Below are 18,753 nucleotides of genomic sequence, written 5' to 3'. Positions count from 1 at the left end.
TGTTTGGTGTTGCCTGGCCGGGGAATCGAACCACCGACCATCTGCGTGCAAGGAGGGCGTGCATACCCTTGCACCACGGTGGCACCCGCCGATATATGGCCTGATGGCCTTTGAGCCCTTCGAGTCCATCTATCCACCGATAGATGACCTTTGAGCCCATTTATCTAACGATACATGACCTTTGAGCCCATCTATCTAACGATTCACGGCCTTTGAGCCCATCTATCTAACCATACATTTCCTTTGAGCCCATTTATCTAACGATACAATGCCTTTGAGCCCATCTATCTAACGATACATGCCCCTTGAGTCCATCTATCAAACGATATGTAGCCTGTAAGCCCATCTATCAAACGATATATAGCCTGTGAGCCCATCTACCTACCGACGCCCGAAAATGCCTCAAAAATGATTTCCTATAGCAAGAAAGACTGAAATTTGACTATTAATGTCTAAAATAGGGATATGATGATAAATTTAGTGAGAAACAAAATGTTATGCCATTTTGGTTATGTCGTGTGGATCCAAAATTTATTTTCAATTATATATCTGCTCATAGTGAATTCAAAAGTTTGTTAAAAAGCTCATAAAGCAAAATTTTCAAATGCCTTTCTGCGTGAGTTTTTTTTATTGTATCATCTTATATGTAATTAAGATTTTATCATCAAAATATGAAAGAGGGATACGAGGTTGTAAAAATGTCATAACCCTAATGTGCATCAAAATATCCCAGCAAACCAAATGTCGGATGTCCGACACGTCTGAACAATTTCGGAAGCAACGTCGTTCAGATTTCTGAACGATTTTTCGGAGCGGAAATAGTTCAGATTTTGTATCGATTTCGTTCCGATTTCGTAACGAATGTCGGAAAGAAATTTCCTTTCCGAATTTCCCAAGGATTTTCTTCAGATTTCGTTACGAAATCGGATCGAAATCGATACAAAATCTGAACTATTTCCGCTCCGAAAAATCGACTCCGACATTTCGTTCCGAAATTATGTCAACCACTTCATACAACTTTCGTTAAGATATCGTTACGATTTCGGATCAGACATCGGACGTATCGTCCGAATTTTGTTCCGATTTCGTTAAGATGTCGGTACAATTGGTTTGCTGGGATGATACAGGGGTACGAGGTTGTAAAAATTGCATAACCCTAATGTGCATACCACTGCTCCACGGTGACAGCTTTCTGACTTCTCAACAGAAACTGAGTGGTGGTGGTTTTACTTGAATCGTGTTTGTTGTATCTGTGTTTGCCCAAGAGTGCAGTGCTGATCCCTGATTTAGATCTACTTCTATATTGATGCTTTATTGATATATTCAAGATTTACAAATTCATAAGTCCTGCGAAGATTTAGGCTTGTCTGCAGGATATACGTATGTATATGTATCTGTATTGCTTATGGCTGATTTATGTACATACATACCCAAATTAGGGGAAGGGGGTAATCAACAATGTGGTTATTGTTTTCTTCGGCATAACATTAAAAGTCGAAAGTAAAAGTTTTTTTTCTAAAATTAATTTGTTCGTACTAGCATATTAAACAAAAAAGTACAACTGTGAAAAATAATTTTCTCACCAATAAATAAACAATTTGAAAAGAAGAACAACAAAAAAACATGGATGGCGATAATGACAGTTGAGAAGTGTAAGAAAAAGATGTTATAGATGGAGGAGGGCACTTTGAAAAGAAAAAGTTGTTTATGTTATCCCTAATGGGTCCAGATTAATTGGGATACATGTAAATTGAATAAAATTATCCCAAACAAATTAAAGAAAATCCAATGACTTTTTGTTGAACAAAAACATTTCAGCGCTAACAATTTTTAACAACTAATTCTATGGTGTCCTTAAACTCATTAGGATTTTAGAATTGAATTCTCAAACAAAAAAATTTAAATAAATTGGTTTTGTTTCGATTATTTCCACGTAATTGATTCACTCAATTAAACTCCATGTACTTTGTAATTCAAGAAGTACGAACACTGATACATGCCAACTCATGTTAGAAAAAAAACTTTCTGTTTAGAATTAAAGAAATCCAGGTATCTAAATATCTTCCTTCTAGATTCTACAACTACATGCTGTGATTAGTTTTCAGATTTTTTTTGTGTTGAAGTCTTTGCTAGATGATATACCCACACATAACCGTTAATTTGGTGTTTTATTCTTTGGATAATAATTATTTATAGTATGGAGGTTATACTTCAATTTTTCATCCCGTTTGTGACACATCGAAATATGTATATTCTGGATCAGGGTAAAATTCTAAATCGATATAACAATGTCCGTCTGTCTCTCCCTCCGTCTGTAGAAATCAAGATACAGCTCGCAATTTTTAAAATAGTGCTTTGTAATTTGGTGTAGAAGTTTCTATTACTCCTTTTATGTTTGGTATTGCAAATGGGCTATATCGGTCTACTTTTTGATATAGGCCCTCATTTTCAAAACGAAATGGCTGAAATTTGGTAAGACTAAATTGGTGGTACAAAACTTTCCCCCAGAAATTTTTCTGTACATGTCCACGCCTTCATATAGCCCCCCATAGAACGGTAACTCCCGATTTCCAGTATTTTGAAGGCTGTGGCCTCAATATTCCACCAAAATGACTGATGGTTTGGTATTTTGTCTTCATTTGGGGTATTAAACTTTCCATATGAAATTTGTCGTTATAGGTCCACACCTGCATGTAGCCCCGACAGGACGGTACCTCACGAGTTTTGGTATCTTTTAAGTTTTAGTTACAATAACATCGAAATGGCTGAAATTTGGTACTTTGTCTTTGTTGGTGGTATAAAATATTCCTCAGAAATTGTCCGTACAGGTCCACGCCTACATATAGCCCCCATTTCTGTCTGAAATTCGTCGGTATAGGTCCACTATATCCAAGCCCTGAAGGTTGTGAAGTCAATATCCCAACGTAATGAATGAATTTTTTTATTTAGACTTCCATGGGGTTATAAAATATTCTAAAAGAGAATTATCAGTATAGGTCCACGTCTTCCTATATCCCGCTCAGAAACCTACATCTCGATTTTCCGTATTTTGAAGGTTTTAGCTACATTATCTTACCAAAATATCGGAAATAAATAGTAATAATAAAAATTGTTCAAATATACATATTTTTTTGTTTAATTTAAAAAATTTAGATAACTATATTTGGGAGTTCTAAAACTAATTCGCTAAAATACCGTACAAGAATGAATGTATTCTGCTTAAACTTCATCAGGAAATATGGTTTACAATCACGAAGACTTAGTTGCTTACTGTGCACAGTGGATGCGCCCAACGACAAAAATCAAAAAAATCATGTCGTCGTTTCAAAAATTTAAAAATGCAAATAGCATCAAAACTTTCCAAATTTTTCGAAACTCAACTTATTTTTTCCATTTTTCTCGGTTCTTAAGAAGAAAACTCCTCATGAACATGACTAATTTTGAAGAAAAATATGTATTTAAAAATGAGAAAAAATACTTATATTCTACGCGAATTTATGAAACAAAGGACTATTTTTAACGCCTTAACTTAAGATGACTAATTTAGTAAATTGCCTAAGCTTAATTTTTCTAGTTATGAAAATTCCTCTAAATCGCAGGGGTTGCCAAATATTTTGGTTATAATGTTGGTAAAAATAAAATTATTTAATATAGATGTATGAATTTCCTTAAACGTTAAGTCACTTTCAACAAATTCGAAAAAATGGCCACTAGTGCCATATTGAAGCCTAGGGCCTGTTGATTTCAAAACTGTATAGACTTTTTGCGGAAATTTGCGGTTTTGGCAGTTATGACCAAAAGTTTAACACCCTTTTAAAGTTGCTGAATTTATATTTTTTGGAATACTTTTAAGTAATTTTATTATCCTTTCTTAAATTCGGTTTCAATATAACATTTTTTGTGCTATTAGCGATTTCTATGGTCATGGTAACTTAGACCTGGGGGTAATCACTTTAAAAAATAAATTTTTTTATTTTTGGTACACCCTTATGTTGGACCACGCTAAAAAGTGGAGATTTTCCCCGCATTGAGTAAAAAATGCATGATTACAAGTAATTCTGCAGACAAATGTGGTTAAATCTTATAAAGTACAAAAAAAGATGGTAACCCTATATGGAGGCTGTGGTCAAAAGTGGACCGATACGACATTTCTTTATAAGATAATGTTCTGTAGTCTGAGGTCATTATAAGAATATAGTCGCTTAGAATATTTGGTTGACATCTGCCCAAATAAATCGATATATAAATCATTGGGGAGTAAACCAAATCATGGACCAATACTGAAAATTTTTCGTGGGGATGCTTACAATACAATAATAACTCCTGGTACCGGATTACAGCAAATTTGGTTGAACAATGTCTTGGTAACAGTAAAGTACTTAAATTCAAGATGATTCGTTTCATGGGAAACACGCGAAATTTTGGACCGAGGACCCCAATATTTTACGTAGAGTGTTTTTAGGCCACTATGACCCATTGATAACAACTTCAGTTCGCTATAGCATTTAGAAGTATTTTTGTCACACCTTCCCATGTAAGTGCCACCACTGTGCTGTGATACCTTATAAGGCTAGGAAATTACAATCATTCAAAAAATATGTAAATTAAAAAAGCCTGTCATCCGCAAATTGGTTAAAAGTAGTTGATGCGCACGCGATTTTAGATACAGCGAATCAATCTCTTTAAGTATCTATACATATTTCGATGTTTCACTCAGCGACCATAGTGTGCCGTCACTTGCATCACACAATGCAAAAAACCTTAAAGTGGGTGGTATCTACATCCACCGTTTTAGTAGATGGATTCGAAAGCGGAAGTGCTCATTAGATTCGCCTTTGGGTAAAGAAGGCTCCTCAGTCATATCGGATGTGGGACGGCTTCGCTATCATCTAACTTACTCTTTCAAATGCAATTTGTTTTTTACAATTCTGAATGTTTTGTTCAGTAATTTTCAAAAGAATTTTCAAATAAATAAAATCAGCTGAGCCTGGCTGGGGTTTGAACCCACGTCCTTGAAAAAAGTGTTGTCAAGGCGTGTTAGTGTTCAGAGCCAAACTCATAACTTTCAAAGACTACGCTAGGCATTTGTCATGAAAGCCATACAATTACTGAACAAAACATTCAGAATTGTAAAAAACAAATTGCATTTGAAAGAGTAAAAGTTAGATGATAGCGAAGCCGTCCCACATCCGATATGTCTGAGGAGCCTTCTTTACCAAAAGGCGAAACATGTCATACCACATAGTGGTGGGTGTGTGGGTTCGAATCGTCGGCTTTCCTTTTTCATATGCATGATCATAAAGCTCGATTTCCAACGAGAAATTATTTAAAATTTTTTTGTCAATATTTGTTTGTAATGAAATAACCATTCAGAACGAATGTGTTTACATTTTCTAAAAGCACATTCATATAAATACACGTAGCATGAAATGAGCCTGGTCCAGTAACTTCGTTAATAACATTTTGAATAGCTTTTTTTGTAAAAGAAAGAAAAAAGTTGGAATTGGTAAGCAAAAGAGAAAACAAAAATACTTCATCAACTAAAATCTACAACAGAAACTCATTAACATCAATATAATTTCAATGCGCCCCCAACCATTACCAGTTCAAGCAATACAAACCAAACCATTTTCTGCCATCAAAGGAATGAAAAGGAAAAAAGAATACACAGCGCTTGGGGGATGGTTCAGTGAAATCTAAATAATTTTGGTTGAATTTTAGTATCTTTCATTCATGAAATTCAAGGAATAATAATATCGAGTCAGCAAAGGCTATAGTCGGGACGGTATACCACTATCCGAGATAGATACTAAAGTTTCAATCCTGGATTTTATACCAAATGACTTAGGGATACCAGAACCAAAAGTATTAATAATTTTATATTTATTCCAAGTTCCAAGAACATTGTCACGACTGTCGACAACTGATTGAACGATTTGCAGAAGAGAAAAAGAAAATACGCATTAAAATTTGGATAACTTAGCGCATTTGGCAACAACTCCGATATCTTACCATCAGTGCCAACATATTTGTTTTATACTTTATTATTACCAACACATTGTTCAACGGAGTTTGCTGTTATCCTGTACCACAGTAGTTCTTATTGCATAGTAAAGCTCCCCGCGAAAAATTGACACTTTTGGTCCATGATTTGGTATACTCCCTACATGATTTATATCTCGATTTTTTCCCAAAAAAGAACTCCAAAACTTTTTCTGTTTCTTTATTATAATAGAATTCGATAATAGATCAAAAAATTGAAACGATAATAAAATTACTTAAAAATATTCGAAAAATATAATTCAACATCTAAATGCCGAGTTACACTTTTGGTCATAACTGTCCAAACGGCAAAAAGTCAAAACAGTTTTGAAATCTACAGACCCTTGGCTTCAATTTGGTACTAGTGACGCTTCTTGCAGCTGCATGACAAGTAACTAAAACTTTAAAGAAATCCATTAAATTACTTCATTACTGTCATAAACAATAAGTGAAACAGTACATACTAGAGTGGTTTTAAAAAATCGATGTCGGATTTTTTATGCGGCACCTCTTGAAGTGTTTTTGTTAGATTTTCGTTGTGGGTATAGAACTTTCCACCTGAAATTAGTCGGTAAAGGTCAACGTCTTCATATAGCTCCCATAGAACGGCACCGCGCGATTTTCGGTATTTTGAAGGTTTTAGCCTCATTATTCCACCGAAGTGGCTGAAATTTGGTATTTAGTCTTTTTCCGGGCTACAAAAAATTCTCTCAGAAATTTGTCGGTATACGTGCATGTTTTCGGGGTACTCCCATAGAACGGTATAACCCAATTTTCGGTATATTGAAGGTTTTAGCCTCATTATAACATGGAAATGGCTGCAAGATGGTAGTTTTCGTTGAGGGTATAAAACTTTCCACCTGAAGTTTGTCGGCATAGGTCCATGTACTTTCCGATTTTCGGTATTTTAAGTTTGTGTCATCAACGATGAAATTTAATATTTAATCTCCGTTGGTGGTATAAAACTTCCCTCTTGAAAATTTCAGGTATTGTTCCATGTTATTATATACCCCCCATAGAAATATCCCTCCCAATTTTCGGTGTTTTGAATGTTTTAGCCACAATATTCAATGGGATTAACTGAAATTTGTTATTTAGTCTTCGCTGGAGTTACGAAACTTTCCTCCAGAAATTTATCGGTACAGGTTAACGTTTTATACAGCATCCATAGAACGGCGCTCCCTATGTTGTTAACTATCCACATCCAGAATATCAAGGTTTAGATTAGTCGCTTTTTTTACTTGTTGTAACTTATTTTTGTTCGTTCGTCTCTATTCGTAATAATTTAGGCAAACATAGTTCAGCCCCCAAAAGACATACATACCTAATTTTTAGTAGATGAGTTCCATATATAGATAAGAATTCCTCATTTAAAAATCAGCGCTCTGCATTTGCGCTAAGGCGAGTAAATCAATCTACAACATTTGACAATTCGTGTGAGAAGAATAAGAGTTTTTACAGAAACAGGGGGTTAAACATATCAAGCAGTAATTATTTTAGTGCATCGAATACATGAAAGCCGTCGAAAATATGGAGTTTTTTCAAATCTGAACCAATTTCATTATATTCAATTGGTTATCTGACTGATATTCCGACCAAATTTAGTTACACATTCCAAATGTCATCAATATTGGATAAAATACGGACAAAATTAGATGTATTTTGAGTAAAATATACAAAAAATATCTAATAGATTACCAGTTCGGAGGGAGCTTGGACCTCTCCCTATTTGTACACGAAAAATGCAAAGTTTATCGTTCTCCTTCCTGTCTTTCAATGTTCAGATTGAGAAATGGTAGAGTAGATTGTCGACTATATGATACCCTATCTCCATTTCAATATAATTGTGACAAATTTTCCATATTTCATCAAATCTGAACCGATTTTACGAGTAATATAATTTGGCAAACTTATTTCTAGACCGAATTCCGTCAAACATTTCAAATAACATGAATATCGGACATTCGTATTGTGATTGGTTCACCAAATACCTTAAATCGGGCGAATATATACATATGTATATGGGAGCTATGTCCAAATTCGAACCGATTTCAATATAGCTTGGCAAACTTATTTCTAGACTAAATTCCGTCACACACTTCAAATTTTACCAAAACCGGTGTTTTGGCGTCCCAAATACCTAAAATCGGTTGAAAATATATGTATATGTATATGGGATTGGATATTGCTTCCATATATATTTTCAGTATAATTTGGCAAACTTTTTTCAATACCAAATTCCACCACACATTTCAAGTTTCATTGAAATTGGACATACATAGCTTGTTTGGCACATGGAATACATGAAATGGGCCGAAAATATATGGGAGCTATATCCAAATATGAACCGATTTCAATATAATTTGGCATAATTATGTCTAGACCAAATTCCGTAACACGTTTCAAATTTCATTGAAGTCAGACAAAATTTGAGTGTTTGATGTCCCAAAAGCAAAAGCGTTACATTGCAATGAATGAAAAAATTATATTCTCCCATCGGACAATAAATGTGGCATGTACTGACATGCATAAATCGACAGAAACTGATTGTTTGATTGTCTCTAAAAGGAACTAAAAGGAACTTGTTTCCTTTTGCATGTTACATACAAATGCACAAAGACATTATACCCCTACCACTATTTGGTTATGTTAATTTCCTTTATCTATATTTTATTAGTCTATGAAAATACTGAGGCCTTCTGGCTTACCAAATTTTCATTTAAAGGCATTAACAAGCACCCATAGAGGTTAATAGCTAATTTTATGTTAATACACTCTTTGTATTCTCTTAGATTTAAGGACTAGTTTTAAGATTTAGTTTGTAAGTCATAGTTTTTAAGTCTAATTTATGGGGAAGAACCCTCCTTGTTCTGTAAACATATGTATATAATGATTGTTTAACTGCTGATTTTAATAACATGGGTTAAATTCTTTTTATCAGTCATTAAAATAATACATTCCCGTTTTAAGTACCTCCTTTATAACGTTTCAAATACCTTGATTTTGTTAAAAAGTCTCAATAAAAAAACGTTTTGTGAGACATCTCCTAGGATGTATGGGCTTTGCTATTAGTGTTTAAACTTTTATGCTCAAATTTATGCGCCTTAAACTATGCTACACATATTGAAATTATTTGTAACATATTACCATAAATCAGCGATAGGCACCGTACTTTCCTATTGCATACTTTACGGGATGTCATTGTGTGAGTGCATGCTTTTTACCCACTAAACAATTTTTGCGGAAATCGTACCGAATTCGGACGAAATCTCTGCACAAGTTTCCATTTCTGATGCCGTCTTCGAATGCAAAACATGTCCGTTTTTGTGTGAAGCGGTTCGCAGAATTCGGAACAATTTCGAGGGAAATTCGAAAAGAGCATTCGAGTTTCATTAACTAGATATATTCTGACACTGCAGCGTTATAGAAGACCAAAAAAAAGCGGGCCCGTGTCTCGCCGTTTTTTCTTATCTCATCAACTTTCGCGGTTATAGGCCTCCAAAGGTTTGAGGCTTTGATGTAAAAAGTGTCATTTAGTCAGGACTATATATTCCAAACCGTTAGGAAATTTGACTTTAACTCAGAAGCAAAGTTGTAGCTCTTGTCCTAAAGAACAAACATTTTGAACACGTATAATCCATCAAACTTCATCTGCAAGGTCAAAATCGCCATGGTCAATTTTCTTTTAAAATTTCTTCTCGGGTTTTGGTCTACAGCCATCAAATCGATAAAATTTGAAGCAAACAAGCAACTACAAAAATGTACCTCAGATCTCAATAAACATCTTTCTAGAACATACGAACTATGTATAGACGATTCTTAAAGGTTAAAATAGCAAAGCAAATGGGATTTTTATCCTGTTTTCTCTGGTTCTAGTCCACAGATACTAAACCGTTTAATAAGAAAAGAAAACAACCAACTACAGTAATGCAGCAAAGGCATCAATAAATAGCTTTCTGGAATAAGCGAAATGTCTATGAACGGTTCTTAATTGTGAAAATAGCAAAACACTTTTGAAAATTATTCGATTTTTACACTTTTTTCTCCGATTCTGGTCCACAGATACCGAATCGCATAAAAATTAAGGATACCGTCAACCACACAAATGTACCTAAGATTTCAATAAACAACTTTCTAGAACATATGAAGATTTTAGGAATGATTCTTAGGGCTGAAGTTCACGAACAATTAGATTATTTTTAACATTCCCCCTGCTCAGGTTTGGAAATAACAAACTGTTAAAAACTCAAGGAAATTTGAAATGTTTGGTATTTACGGACCTGAACAGGAAATAATGACCTAAATAATCGAATTTTGAGCTTGAAGAATCGTTCCTAGAATCTTCATTTGTTCTAAAAACTTGTTTGTTGAAATCTAAGGTACATGTTTGTAGTTTACTGCATCCTTAATTTTTGGGCCGTTGCCTATCTTTGGCCCAGAGTCGAAAAAAAAGTATCAAAATTGGATATTTTCAAAAGATTTTTGCTATTTATACCATTAAGTACCGTTCATAGATATTTCGCATGTTCCAAAAAGTTGTTTACTGATGCCTTTGCTACATTATTGCAGTTGGTTGTTTTCTTGAATATTGAACTGTTTAGTATCTGTGGAGCAGAACCAGAGAAAACAGGATGCAAATCACATTTTCTTTGCTATTTGACCTTTAACAATAGTCTATAGTATAAACAAAATTGCAAACGCTATCCCCCCAAAAAAAAACGCTACAATGTTTCTAATTGAAGACACTGGCACGACGTGTGTTGTTTTTGCTGTAAAGCAGACCAACCAAATTTTGGTGTGTGCATTCGTCGAAATTCGACGACACATACTAGTGGAAAAGGTTTGAATTGTTTTCGCAGAGACTTTCGTCGGAGTTGTGTGAGGTTGCCAACGAAAAACTTTTCATTGAACATTTTTCTTTGCTTACCTTTATACTTCGAGCTGCCGATTGATTCGATTTTTACACTTTTTTCTCCGATTCTGGTCCACAGATACCGAATCGCATAAAAATTAAGGATACCGTCAACCACACAAATGTACCTAAAATTTCAACAAACAACTTTCTAGAACATATGAAGATTTTAGGAATGATTCTTAGGGCTGAAGTTCACGAACAATTAGATTATTTTTAACATTCCCCCTGCTCAGGTTTGGAAATAACAAACTGTTAAAAACTCAAGGAAATTTGAAATGTTTGGTATTTACGGACCTGAACAGGAAATAATGACCTAAATAATCGAATTTTGAGCTTGAAGAATCGTTCCTAGAATCTTCATTTGTTCTAAAAACTTGTTTGTTGAAATCTAAGGTACATGTTTGTAGTTTACTGCATCCTTAATTTTTGGGCCGTTGCCTATCTTTGGCCCAGAGTCGAAAAAAAAGTATCAAAATTGGATATTTTCAAAAGATTTTTGCTATTTATACCATTAAGTACCGTTCATAGATATTTCGCATGTTCCAAAAAGTTGTTTACTGATGCCTTTGCTACATGATTGCAGTTGGTTGTTTTCTTGAATATTGAACTGTTTAGTATCTGTGGAGCAGAACCAGAGAAAACAGGATGCAAATCACATTTTCTTTGCTATTTGACCTTTAACAATAGTCTATAGTATAAACAAAATTGCAAACGCTATCCCCAAAAAAAAAAAACGCCACAATGTTTCTAATTGAAGACACTGGCACGACGTGTGTTGTTTTTGCTGTAAAGCAGACCAACCAAATTTTGGTGTGTGCATTCGTCGAAATTCGACGACACATACTAGTGGAAAAGGTTTGAATTGTTTTCGCAGACACTTTCGTCGGAGTTGTGTGAGGTTGCCAACGAAAAACTTTTCATTGAACATTTTTCTTTGCTTACCTTTATACTTCGAACTGCCGATTGATGTTTGGGTATAAAAAGTTTTTTGTTGAAGAAGTTATTGAAAGATAACTTCGGTGGAGAATATCCACAAACAAAAAATAAGGGAACTGATGAGATTCTGTGGCGAGAATCGAAACTATAGTATTCCCTGCCTTACCCCTTGGCGAACAATGCCAAATCTTTTCCACTAATAAACTAGTTGTTTTGGATTAAGCCAGACTATTTTGAAAAAACAAAATTGCAAACGCTATCCCAAAAAAACGCCACAATGTTTTTAATTTTCAAAATAAATATTGAACAAAACAAAAAAACATTATTTATTTATTATTGTCTTTTTAGGACGAAGGCCAATTATTTGTGAAAGTTTATTAATTATGGATTAATCGAGCTAACATGGCCTAAGGAGTTTTGTATTGAAAAATGAATTCTAGCGTTATACCACACAACACACATTCAACCAATTACCCTACGGACCGTTTCACTTGGTGGTTGCCAAAGCTCGTCAGGGGTATTTTGAATGTTAATTAATGGCTAGAAGACAAAGGCTGATTTTGATAACTTCTATTTATACACACATTTTTACAAATTTGTAAATATGAAGTATTTTATTGAAGTCTTTTTCTTTATCAAGTCTCCCTAGTGTCTTGTCTAGAAATCAATTTCTCAATACATACACATGTACAATCAAAGGGGGTTTTCCTTCATGAATTGCAATGCCTACTTTTTCAGTAGTTATGATAGATAGATTGGCTGTGGCCTAGAGCGCTAGGACCTCGACAACTCTAGGCCACAGCCAATCTATCTATCATAACTACTGAAAAAGTAGGCATTGCAATTCATGAAGGAAAAATCATTGAGGTGTTTAAAATGTGACAATTTTTGGTTATTTATTGTCACATTTTGATCATCTGGAAGATTGAAAAATGCTTAATCAAAAAAGGGTCATACAGGTGTTTGAAAAGTGATTATAATTATGTATATTCTGATCATATTTTGAACAGTTAGGTGATTAAAAACTGATTGTTTTGTTTAATTTTTGTTTGGTTGTAAATAATTCTCATATACACTTTCTACAAAACTTTGATATAAATGTAACGTATAATATTAAGAGTATAGACAAACACAACACATGTTCAGGTTTTGCCAAGTGAAATGAAGAAGCAGTATACTCACAGCGCATAATAAAGAATAACAAAGCAGAAAAGACAACAAAACAAAGGAAAGAAACAACAAAGAATAAAGAGAAATTTATTTTAATTTATTTTGTCTAATAAATGACTCCCGAAAGACTCATAAACGATTATAAACATGACCCAAAAAAGACTCGAAAAAGAGTCCCAAAGTAATCAACAAATCACCAATAAATGATTGAAATACGACTCCAAAAAGACTTTATATACTATCAGAAAATTGGCAAAAATGACTCGAAACTAATGCAGAGGAAGACACATTTGTGATTTGCTTAGACGAGTCGCCTGAGGTTATGTTTTCCTACCGACAAAGGAGTCATTTATGATCAGAAAATGAGCTCATATTCCAGCTTTTTAATCGTGCAGTCGGATCAAAAAAGACTCGAATTTGATTAAAATTTTAAAAAAATACTGGCTGGGTTATCAAAATCAGCCTTTGTCTTCTAGCCATTAACATTCAAAATACCCCTGACGAGCTTTCGCAACCACCAAGCGAAACGGTCCGTAGGGTAATTGGTTGAATGTGTGTTGTGTGGTATAACGCTAGAATTCATTTTTCAATACAAAACTCCTTAGGCCATGTTAGCTCGATTAATCCATAAATAATAAACTTTCACAAATAATTCGCCTTCGTCCTAAAAAGACAATAATAAATAAAAAATTCACAGCAGAGCCCGGCTGCCCCGGCTGAGGTTTGAACCTGGGTCCTCTCCAACAAATAGACAATGTTGTCGAGGTCCTAGCGCTCTAGGCCACAGCCAATCTATCTAACATAACTACTGAAAAAGTAGGCATTGCAATTCATGAAGGAAAACCCCCTTTGATTGTACTTGTGTATGTATTGAGAAATTGATTTCTAGACAAGACACTAGGGTGACTTGATAAAGAAAAAGACTTCAATAAAATACTTCATATTTACAAATTTGTAAAAATGTGTTTATAAATAGAAGTTATCAAAATCAGCCTTTGTCTTCTAGCCATAATTAACATTCAAAATACCCCTGACGAGCTTTGGCAACCACCAAGCGAAACGGTCCGTAGGGTAATTGGTTGAATGTGTGTTGTGTGGTATAACGCTAGAATTCATTTTTCAATACAAAACTCCTTAGGCCATGTTAGCTCGATTAATCCATAAATAAAAAAAACATTATATTTTTGAAAATTATGAGAAATTCAGTTATAGTTTTTTTGTGGGGGTTTTCAGACTTAAACCACTATAACTTAGCCATTTGTTAACCGATTTAAACAATAATATTTTGTTCGAAAGATATTATTCGCCCCTTTAAAGGGAAGAAGGATCAATAGAAATCCGTTGTGAAAAAAAGAAGATATGTCCGTTTAAATTTGAAAATGTAAGAAACGAGGATTTTTACTAGTTTTACCGTTATAGAAAAATAAAACGAAGTGATACAAATGAAAGGCATTGTCGTTGTCCGTGGATCCAAACACGATATCATTTTGCATCAGAACGCTTGAATATTTTTCTGGACAACTTTTGTAGCACAGTGCCATTTATCGACATTTTTCGAAAAGTTTGCACCTTCTCAAGGCCAAAACTGCCTGAAGGAGCATTCCAATGCTCTTGCGATGTATTACAGAGTTCTTAACTACTGTCTTGGCTACAATTGCCGTCCTAGTGTTCGATCGAAAATCTCAATGGTTTGACTGTTATATGCCAAAATTTCCAAAAAACGTGGATAAAAAACTTAAAGTCAAAATCGGGAGGCTCGATTTTCACGATAGACCTATGGCCTAGTAGACTTGTTTGCTCAGTTCAATCCCAGGAATAAGAAACGCGAAGGGCCCATTAAGGTTTTCAAATCGCCCCGGCCTAATACAAAAGCTCAAGTAGGAAAATTGTAAATATTAGTCCATGTTTTGGAAAGAACAACGGAGACACCTCATGTGATCACTTTGAAGTCTATGAAACTTGGTATTTTGGAATCTAAGAAGAAAACCTCAACGTATCAATATAAATTGATTATGAACACTTAAGATATTGTGCATCTCTAAGGAGTAACCTGAACTAATTGCTTTTATTTAGTTCAATACAGTTCGTGGTGGAGGTTATAAAAAGTTCGGCCCGGCCGAACTTAACGCCTTTCTGATATGTTTTTTTCTCTTTTTGTTCAATTAAAACAATTTTAGTTTTGATTTCAGTACTTATTTGATTTTATTTATTGTTTTTTAATTTTTTAATTATATTTAAACTTTTATTTAATAACATGCAAATATATGTATATGGTAAATATATTTATATTTATTTATTATATGGTAGTGGTGGTTTATTTCTTTGGCTCTTTGTGGTTTCTCTGTTTTTCCACTAAAATGTGTTTGCTAATTAAAATTATGTTTTCTAGTTGATGTTAGAAAAATGGCTGAATTCCGTATCTGTCCCTTGGTGTGTGAAAAACCTGAGAAATAATTTGCACGTGTACATTACACTATCGTTGCCCATGTTCAACTGCATGACGTTCAGACATTTAGGTTATGTTGCTATTACTTGCGTTTAGAAGAGAACGTTTGCTAATTCAATATGGCTGTTGTCGTTGCCGAGGTGGACTTTGCCTATCACTGTCCAAGTCATTTAGTAATGTTGCATAATGAATGGCAACTATGTTTTGTTGGATAATTTGCACGGGTATGAGAGTGGATCCAGCTGTTTAAACAATAGGAATATTGGCAGACGAAATCGAACCTTCTAAAGGTATGTTCTGAGGTCCTTCTTGAAGCCACTGAATGTCATATCTGTAAAAGAAGAAAAATTAGTGATATTAAAAGTTGAAGAAAAGAAGGATGTAATGCAGCTATGAACAAAACAGTACTCTAACGTCTATTCATGGCACAAATACTACAGTCACACATATTATTTTGTGCATCATTGATGTTATGGAACTGCTGAAAATTATTTGAAGGGTAAGAAAATAATCTTGGGAGTACAACTTCATTTGATGCGACTTCCATGGTTTGATCTGGTAATTGAAACAATTTATTTTTTTTCCAGATTTATCATTATAGTATTTATTCTTATACTAGCAAAATGCCCGCTACTATGTATGCGGTAAAGGAATAATATTCAAATAAGCAATATTTAATATGGTGAACACTGAAAATTTTTATGTACTAATACCTATTTGAATTGATATTTTATTTCTTTGAAGTACTGTTCGTACACGTTTTGTTCGAATCTCAAAAAAAGACCTCTACACTTCAACAGCGGCCTATATTTTAAATTTCTGTCCATGTTTTATTAGAACGGTATGAGTATTTTGAAAATGTTATCTACATTTTCCAACCGAATTTTGGAATTTGTGATATCAAAATGTAGAAAACCGATCGATTCCCCGGTCAGGCAACATCAAAGTTTCAACGGTGGCAAAATACCCCTCAGTAATATTGGTGACATTTCCTGAGTATTTCAGCCATGTAAAACTTCTCTACAAGTGGTGTCGTAAGGCACGCCGTTCGGACTCGGCGATAAACAGTAGGTCCCATATCATTGAGCTAATATGAAACGGGGTGCACTCAATGATATGAGAGAAGTCTCCCTTGTCCCGTCTGGGATGTTTGTGGAACAATTATTACATTATTTTGAAACCGAATTCGTGTTAACATAGAAACAATAGTACATTATTCAGTACAATTTTTAGAATCCACAACATTAGCTCATATGTTACAGTTTTAGCTCTACTTGTTCACCTAATGCCAATGGTATTACATGTAGAAACCTTTCATACATTTAAAGGTGGATTTTAATAAACATTCTGATCCAATCTCATCAGTGATCCTCACAACAAATTTCATTTATCGATTCACTCAATACCAGTGCTTCAATATTTAGTATTACTTAATACTTCTAGTACATTTATTGTACGACCACTTCTAACAATGAACTTAACAAATAAATAATATACCAGAATTCCACTCCTATTCCTTAGCCCAATACCAAATTTATTGCAATTTTGTACTTTTCACACAATAATTACATAATCCCAGCCATTTACTTACATTTAGTACATTTCGTATTTCTCAATAAGTCAGCCAGCCCTCAGCCTAATTTCAGAATTTGTATGCATTTCAAAAAATCCTTATCTAAACGCCAATACCATCCCTCATACAACAATTCCAAATTCCACCTTTATCCCTTCAAGCAACGCCAAACTGGTACCAAATTCAGGACTTATAATATGTATAAGTTAAAAAACTACTTCCTTTTATCCAAAACTAAATCCCAATCGCAATTTAGTATTTTTCGTATACATAATACCGAATTTCACAATTTCAGCTCTACTAATTTACACAATAACAATTCGAACCAAATTCTTTGCCATTTTGTAATTTTCGTACACTTATTGTACGTATATCCACAACCACATCCATATCTCAACCCTACACATCAAGAGGGTGTATAATACCAAACATCCGAATTACATCTCTATTCATAATACCATTAATATTTTTCGTATGAAAGTACGAATTTCAATAACTATCTCCAACAGTAATTCCAAATTTCAGGATTCCACCATATCCGTCCACCCGAAACTAAATTGTACCAAATTTAGTACCATTTAGTACTTTTCGTAACCATAAGTACGAACTTCCAAAACTATCTCAGACCTACACTCCAACAGTAATCTAAATTTCAGGATTCCAGCTCTCTCCGTTTACCCAAATCCAAATTGAACCAAATTTAGTACCATTTAGCACTTTTCGTAGCCATAAGTACGAATTTCCTAAACTTCCTTAACCCTACACTCCAACAATAACCTGAACTCGAAATTTCAGGATTCCTGCTCTATCCGTTCACCCAAATATTAATTGTACCAAATTTAGTACCATTTAGTACTTTCCATACCCATAAGTACGAATTTCCAAAACTACCTCAATCTTACACCCCATAAGTAAACTTAATTATGAATTTCAGAATCCCAGCTCTATCTGTTCACCCAAATCCAAATTGTACCAAATTGAGTAAATTTAGTACTTTCGTATCCATAAGTATGAATTTCCAAAACTATTTCAATCCTTCACTCCATCAGTAACCTTAATTCCAGATTTCAGGATTACAGCTCTATCCGTGCACCCAAATCCAAATTGAGTACCATTTATTAATTTTCGTACCCCCTAAGTACGAATTTCCAAAACTTGCTCAATCCTACACCCCAATAGAAATCTTAATTAAAAATTTCAGGATTCCAGCTCTGTCCGTTCACCTAAATTTAAATTGCACCAAATTTAGTACCATTGTACCAAATTTAGTACTTTCCATAGCCATATGTAGGAATTTCCAAAACTAAGTCAATCCTACAGTCCAACAGTAATCTTAATTCCAAATTTCACGGTTCCAGCTCTTTTCGTTCCCTAAAATCCAAATTGTACCAAATTTAGTACTTATCGTACTCATAAGTACGAATTTCCAAAACTTCTTCAATCCTCACTCCAACAGTAACCTTAACTCAAAATTTCAGGATTCCAGCTGTATCCGTTCACCCAAATATAAATTGTACCAAATTTAGTACCATTTAGTACTTTCCGTACCCATAATGACGAATTTCCAAGACTAAGTCAATCCTACAGTCCTACAGTAATCTTAATTCCAAATTTCAGGATTCCAGCTCTATTCGTTCCCTAAAATCCAGATTGTACCAAATTTAGTACTTA

Source organism: Musca autumnalis, unplaced genomic scaffold, assembly GCF_047663935.1.
Source record: "Musca autumnalis isolate F117 unplaced genomic scaffold, ASM4766393v1 scaffold_4, whole genome shotgun sequence".
Taxonomy (NCBI): Eukaryota; Metazoa; Arthropoda; class Insecta; order Diptera; family Muscidae; genus Musca; species Musca autumnalis.
This window is presented reverse-complemented; position numbering follows the sequence as displayed.